General features: G+C 33.9%; 1 non-coding gene across 1 annotated transcript; it reads left to right on the top strand.

Annotated features, from left to right (window-relative positions):
- Positions 1-6,500: 6,500 nt before the first annotated feature.
- TRNAQ-UUG lies at positions 6,501-6,586 on the top strand. The gene has a single exon. It is a non-coding gene; the product is annotated as a tRNA-Gln (tRNA).
- Positions 6,587-8,235: the final 1,649 nt, after the last annotated feature.

Here is an 8,235-nt window from a genome sequence, read left to right as displayed (position 1 = left end):
GCAATGCTATTTACACCACTCAAATATGCATTAATTGGACAAATGAGCATTCACTAAAGATGTTATACAAAGGTTCTTGAGATGTGGATTCTTACAAAAATATATAAGTTCTTAAATTTATTACAATTCAAAGATTTATAATTAAACAATAATAATTAAAGACACTTTAATACTTTGTAAGAAAAATCTAGGGGAATTTCAAAGAACAAATTTATAAACTATAAATACATTTTGCATATAATTTTTGAAACAAATACTTTGTATCAGTTCAAAATTAATTCAAGAATTATAAAAAATTTCAAATAGCACTTAATAACAGAAACATAATCTAAATAATAAAACTTTCTATTAATAATGAACAGTTATAAACCTTATATGTGGCTGTACAAACTTGCTGGGTTTTTTTTTCTGAAATAATCACCAAAAGTATATTTGGTGATTTCAACCCAGTGCACAGGTGGTATTTTAGAATATAACCTAGCACTTACCATATCTCTTTACAAGCCCTTCCTCATTCTTCACAGGGTCTTTGATTTATCCACCTGTGATATTTTATTTGAGGCAGAGTTGCATTGTCTTCACATTGAATAGTGTCAGGAACTTCCCAGGTCTGTATGTTATTGTCTCTGGGAGCGCATATTCTGTGTCCACTGCTGATTTGCATAGCATCTGCTGTCACTTTGTGCTTTCTCTGTAGTTTTTTTTTTTTTTTTTTGCATACTTGACAGCTGCTTCAATAGCACTTTGCCATTGGATTGGCTGTGATGAGGAGAAGATGTGACACGTTCAGATTCTGATGACACAGCAAACTGCAAATTACCCATTGGCAAAATGAAGTCTATTGCTGGCAAATAGTCTCTGGAATTCTGTAATAGGCAATCTGGGCATTGCAGTACCTCAGCTCAGCAGATGCTGTTCTGTATAACAGTTCCATTTTCTAGTAGTCAGAGTGGTAATCAGCCATAGCAAGGTATTCATGACTGCCCACTGTAAACAAACACATCCTTCCCTTACTCCAAGTAACTCGGGTGATTTCATGAGCTTAGAAGGGTAATGGGGTTATTGGCTTGAGGTATTGTCATTAACTTTATAAATGGCGCATTTATAATTCTTTGTTTCTTCACTAATTGATTATTATGGGTTTTCTGTGTCATTGGTCATACATTCAATGAGACAAACCATTTGTGAGCTAACAAACGTATCAGTTTTAATGAAATAACTATATTTTAAATTATATAATTTCACAATTAAGGGGCAATATAAGCTCACTTTGCTTCAAAGCCTAGAGATCCTTTATAGCAATCAAGATGGGGTGAGAGAAATCTGTTCTTCTTAGTCCCTGGTTGGAAAGTTTTGAGGTCTTGATAGAAATAAATTTTAAGATAATTTAAACCGAAATGGATAAATTTTATTACATCTTTAAATATCTGCTATAAGTTTCTTGAAGACAAGGAAGTTGCCCCACCATACTACATCAGATATGTATATAATATAAAACATAAATAGAATATTGATTTTACATAAAAAATAAATTACACCAAAAAATGCTTTCTTCCATACCATGACATATTCTGACCCTAATAGCATTCCATTACTAAGTCAGAGAAAAAGCTTTTAAGTACATATATTGAACTCTAGTTATAGGTTTTTTTCTATGCTAAAGCCTCCTTTGAAATTAATACAGATAAGAATAACATCAAAAAAATCTGAAAAAGTGATATTCATAAAATCAACAGAATGTTTGGGCTAAGATAACACAAAAGAGTTTACAGTTTGAAGGACCAGTTTGATTCAGTGGCTTTAATAAGTGGTTTTCATAGGGAGCATGGTAGAATGTTATGCTCTTCATATATGCAAATAGCATGGATAACATTTTCTACCCTAAGTAGCTAAGTTAACAAATTGTTACTATGAAAACCGATGAAGTTATTCTGATCTACAAGTTAAAACTCTTTAATATGGTTTAAGGTACATAGAGTGATTTACTCCCTTTTTAGAAAACCTGGCACTCAAAATGCCAGTTACTCAGCAATCCAAATTTTGACCACAGTGGTGTAAATATTAATTAAAATACACAAAATACATTTGCAAATTTTTTTGTCACTGTGTTTGATGTATGCAAATAAAATTGTGTGTGTTTTGTAGAGTACTTACCAGAAAATTGGTTGGACAGGACTAAGTATATCATTGAGAAAATATGAGTTTAAAAGGATAAATATAATTGCTAGAATCATGTTCAGAAATATAATACAAGGTCCAAGCAAAGTCAACAAGTTCAGAAGAAAGAATTAACTGCATTTTCTTTGGCAACAGATTCCCCTTAGTCCAAAAATTCTAAAAATATTAGGACAACAATTTGCCTTCTATTTATTTATTTTTTTATTTTATTGCTTACTTGTTGGATTTCTGTTTGGGGTAGCGATTTGAGTGAATATATTTCTCAATCAAGGTGATATACCAAGTCAATGTTAATTACTTCAGAAATACCGAGTGTTGATGATTCTATATTAAATAAAATGTATTTCAATTAATTGTCTGGGTAACTTAGAACCACTCAAGACTGAATCCTACAGCAATAAAAAAAAGAGAGAGAGAGAGAGAGAGAGAAGAAAGAGAGAGGAGATGGTTCCTGGTGTTTGTAGCCAACGTACATAGTTATGGACCACAGCGGGTTAGGAAAACTTGGAGATCATAGCGGGTTATAGAATTTAGCTTCAAGGAGCATTAATAGGATAAAAAGTTTAATTATTGATTTTAGTCATTTTGATTTTATTTGATTTGAGAAACTGGATCAGAGAAATTCCTGCTTTGGTGAAACACTAGAATTTAAATATAAGAATTGAATCAGTAAGATGAAACATGGCATATAGAAGCAATAGAAAATATTTATTCAAATTTTATACAAGTGTAGGGATCTTGAAACCAATTATAGCCATTATTCTTAAAACTAGAATAATTTATTCTTAAAACATATGTTAGAAGTGTTGTCATACATGAAACTGTGTCTCCCAGGCTCAATGAGGGTGCAGCTGGTTAATTGCTTTAGATAAAATAAAAACAAATGAAAATAAACAACAAAGAAGCAGCAGGATGGTGGTCTTTTAGTCAGCTTTAGAGAAACAAAAACCACTCATCATTTTTGGCATTCAAAATTTGGAAGCCCTATGTGAGTCCCCACCTCTATCTCTCTGTCTTTAAAAAATGATATTCTGAAAATCAAGACAATATTTCTAAATGTGCTAAAATATTTCAGAAATAAGTTGTGAAATGAGGGATGATCTTAACATGCTTCTTCAAATTAAAGCACCCCTGATTCCAGCTGAGAACAGTTAAAGGTGCTTATAATAGAAAGTTGCCTTGGCTAGAGCAGTGTGCTAAGCTGTACACTTACTAATTGTACTTACTTAAACTTACTAAGTGTACTAACACTTACTAATTGTAACTTAAATCATACTTAAAATTTTGAAGTTAGGAAACATGAAGACATAGATTCAAAATTCTTTCTACAACACATTACCTGTATGAGTTTGAATGAGTACTTTAGACATGAAACCACAGCTCTCTCAGTGCTAAAGTGGAAATAATTATAGAATGTACATTTTAGGGTTATTGGATAAAGTAAATCACATAATGTATATAAAATATCTAGCAGAGTATTGTTATATAATTATATTTAAAAACCATAAGATATTATTAATGGCTTCTAAAGTGAATTTTCTATCTAGATCAGAGTAAAATATGCAGATGTATAATATTGCTTTCTTATGTTAAGTTTCCAGACAAATAAAAATAGGTCTTTTTCATATTTTATTTATGTAACAAATATTTATAACTGAATTCAGCCCTTACCATTACAACTTTAAATTAGTGAAACCACATTTCGTATTAGTAAAACAAAAATTACAAACAAGGGATGTACAATAATATAGGTATACACATGCTATAAAGCTACTGCATGGGAATTACGACACCATATGAAGAAGTTTCTTGAAGATGGAGATGCATAGGCAAAATTTTGAAAGATAAACTGGATTTAACAAAATGAAAGGGCTGGTTCTTGATGGGAAGATGGCCTTGGCTTTCTGGCTTATCACACAAGTGTGAAGAAGTATGGATGACAAACCATTTGCAGTAGCACAGAGCTGATGGCATAGGTGTGTGTGTAAAGAAGTGGCAGACGGTCACCCCGTCAGTGATCTTGAAAATGAACTCAGTTGCCTTTTCCTCTACCTGAGGCTTCATTTCCGTGATGCCACTTTGTATCATTTTCAGCATGTCAATTGTTTTCCTTTATGGAAGGAACAAGTTAGTTTACTTAATCTTGTTCATCACTGTTACCAATGAACTGTTACCAATGAACTGGAACCAATGAACTGTTACCAATGAACTTTATCAGACCTTGTCCATGCAGTGGCTCAGCACTTCTTGGTCCACACCCTTCATTCAAAAAGCATATTTAAAAACATGGTGATGCTTTTTGACGCTTCCGTCTTTTTCCTGACCATCAGTTCACACTGAGGTCCTTCCTCTCAGCTTTTAGCTTATTGTAATCAGCTCTAAGTTAATGATTAATGTCTACACCAGCTGTTACATGCTATCAGTACACACAGTAGCACAAAAACACTTGCTATCACTTGGTCATAACTCTGTGGGATGTTTACTTACATTTCTTCCCCTCCCCCACATTTGTGTGTCTTTTGGATTAGTTCTTCTTTATTAGGTTTTAGCTCTTTTCCCAGTAGGATAATTGTTCTTGAACTTTGGTGTGTATCAAAATCACCTTGAAGTTACTGCTAAAAATGCACACGCTCTTCAAACATTCTAACTCAAAATCTTCAGAGGGGTAGTACGTGAAATGGAGAATTTGCCCTAGTTATTAACTGATCTGCAGGGTGTTTTTTATAATTACTTGATAGTAGGTATCTTTACATCCTTTAATGTGAACACTGTGGCACAATATTTTTCCCCTGTGTTCTTGAGTCCACCCCTCATGATGATCACAGAATGTCAAGTTTCGATCTGTAGACTGATATCATGAAGAACATTTAAGAGAAAGCTCTTCAATTCTTGCCTTTGTAAACCAGGTACATACAAACACTTAATTCTTATATGCACAAGTTGTGTACTACAGTGTATGCTTTGTGACCAGGAGAACATTTGATGGCAAATATTGAAAGAGTAAATTTAAATCTCTTGAAGGACTTAAGGGTCGTGTATTAGTTAAGGGTTTCCATGGAAATAATAGGAGATGTATATGTGGAAAGAGATTTTTAATAAGGAGGTGGCTCACATGTTTGTGGAGGCCAGCAAGTTCAAATTTGTATAACTGATATCCCAGTTCAAGTCCCAAGACTGGGAGGTGGTTGTAGAAGTGGGAGGAGCAGACATCCCAGTTTCAAGGCTGTCACACAGGAGAATTCTTACTTATTTGGTGGGTGGTCAGACTTCTGTTCTATTCGATCTTTCAACTAGTTGAATGAAGTTCATCAACTTGAGGAGCACAACCTTTATTACTCAACCAATTTAAATTTTAATCTAATCCAAATATAGCAACACAGAAACACCCAGAATAACGTTTGACCACATGTCTGGGCACCCTGTGAGTCAGTCAAGTTGACACATAAAATTACTCAGCATGGGTCCGATGGGTGTAATCTCACTCCTGAAAACTTAATCTGGAATTGATTAAGTTTGAAATGTGATCTCATTCAACTTTTTAATTTATAGATCCCATCTCCCTTTTCTCCCTGTGGATAACTTGTTTTCTTAGGACTATTAATTAAACTCTGCATTTTTTCCACAATTCTTTTCCCCTCCCACACAAAATTACTATAATATTTTAAATTTCTGTATCTAGTGATACGTTTTTAGGCCTCTGTTCTATTACACTGGTCTCATTTTTTCATCCCTGTACCATAACAACATGTCTTGATCACTTCAAACTAATAATAATTCTTAACATCTAGAATAAATCTTCTCATAATTTTTGTTTCCTTTAGGAATTTCTAGCTAGTTGTGGCTTTTTGATGTCCAATATATTTTAGAATCATGAACAAAAATCCTATTTGTATTTTGATTAGAATACACTTAATCTATAGATCAATTTGAGGATGATTAACTACTTTATGACATTGAATTCTCGAATCCTTGACCAAAGTCAGTCTCTTCACTTATATAAGTTTTATTTAATTTCTCAATATTCTTTATATTTTCTGCACAAAGATATTACATATCTTTTGTTAGATTTATCTCTGGGCATATTATCATTTTGTTTTCATTGAAAACATCTTCTAAAATTCTAATTATTTTTGAATCTTATTTGAAAATGCAATTAATGTTTGCAGATCAGTTTTATATCTAGAGAACTCATACAACGTTATTTAAAATTCTAATAATTAGTAGTTTCTCTGGGGGGGTGGGGTTATGTAGGTAAACATGCCAATTGTGAAAAATTTGGTTCTTCCTTTCTAATTCTTCTAAATTACATGCAATGTAGGGGCGCCTGGGTGGCTCAGTTGGTTAAAGCGTCTGACTTTGGCTCAGGTGATGATCTCACGGTTCATGGGTTCAAGCCCCGTGTCGGGCTCTGTATTGACAGCTAGCTCAGATCCTGGAGGCTGTTTCAGATTCTGTACCTCCCCCTCTCTCTGACCTTCCCCTGCTCACTCTGTCTGTCTCTCTATCAGAAAAAAATAAAACACTAAAAAATTTAAATTACATGCAATGTGATATTGTCCTTTTATTAGAGTCTACTTACATTTATCATTATTACTGACGTACATGACTGCTTTTTGTCTTTCTCTTCTAAGAACTATTAATTCCTTACACATTTTGAAGTATTACAGCAACTGGTTCTTTTAGTGCCTCTTTGGAAGGACTACCTAGTTCAAGAGTTCTTCCATTTAGATTATTGTCTAGAAGGATAAGAGCTTTGACCCTATTATTATATGTGGCTTAACCTATTTTCACTATTCAATAAGTGTTCAATGTCATTCCTTTTTTCTTAAATGTCTTAGGCATTTCAGCTTCTGTTTGCAGAATTTCTTCCCAGTTTTGTCCTATTACCTAAAGAACTCGAGATAGCATGATAACTGCTTGGCCTCTTCAACAAAGTGAACTTTTCTGTCTTGAGTCTCTAGTTCCCAATTACTTGCTTTTGGAATATGAGTGATTAGGAACACAACAGTCCTTGGTTCAAATACATGATATAAAAGTTTAACATGGCCAAGAAGATAGCCTACAGCCCTGCCAAATTCTTTTTCTCCTTATGTGGAGGGTCCTCTTTGTTTTTCTGAGTTCTATTCACTGAACAGAGTATTTTAGGGAGGACATCACGTTTTCTCAAGCTTCTCCTTCTAACAAGATTGAAGAGAAATTATGTTAAACATATTTTCCTATGGGTTCAGTGGTGTGGCTTACTTTTTTGACTCCACCTCTGTTGACCCAGCCTCTGAACAACTAGTCAGGTTTCCAACATGGTGTTGGTTAAAACATATGCCCACAGTAATAACAGAACACAGTAGCCATTTGTGTTTTACCAGAGTCTCCAGTTTTGTCTCATGAAAAGTTCCATTTAGTGCTCAGTAGCACCTCTTCCATTACTACCTCTTCCGTTACTTCCATTACTACTTCCATTACCTCCTCACTATCTCTCCTATGCTCTAAGTCCCTGTATCCCTGGAGACATGAGTCTCTGCGGCCCTATGGTTTAATTTGCAGATTGGTCATATCTATTCTGTAATAGTTATTTGATTTGTTCAAGGAGAAACCTAAATGCTTATCTAGGCTCTAGGGAGAACTTCTCCCAATTTCCTGGAATTGTCAACTTAGGTACTTGAATTATAACTACCTCAATTCCTACTTTTCAAATTTCATCTAAAGATCCCAATTCAAACCCTGCTCTGTTTTGCTGCCTTGGTTCCTAAAAACAAATAACTTTAGCTCAACTTCTTATTCTCACAACTTTTATTTACTCACAAAGCAGTTTGGTAGACTTCGATTTTTTTCAGCAGGTTGAGTTTATTCATCTGAATTTCAACATCAAGATCCAAGTAATCATTTAATCCAGTATAATGTCATTAAGAATATCTTTCCATATTCTTCTTTACACAAGTTACAAGACTTGAGTTCTTTTCTACATTCTCATGTGTCAACATATTTGTGTCTTCTCACCTTATCTTCACACTATAAAATACCCTTTCAAAAGCTAGCAAACCTAGCCCAGACATTGAAGCA

This window comes from Hyaena hyaena, unplaced genomic scaffold, assembly GCF_003009895.1.
Source record: "Hyaena hyaena isolate Hyena2069 unplaced genomic scaffold, ASM300989v1 scaffold_1724, whole genome shotgun sequence".
Taxonomy (NCBI): Eukaryota; Metazoa; Chordata; class Mammalia; order Carnivora; family Hyaenidae; genus Hyaena; species Hyaena hyaena.
This window is presented reverse-complemented; position numbering and strand designations above follow the sequence as displayed.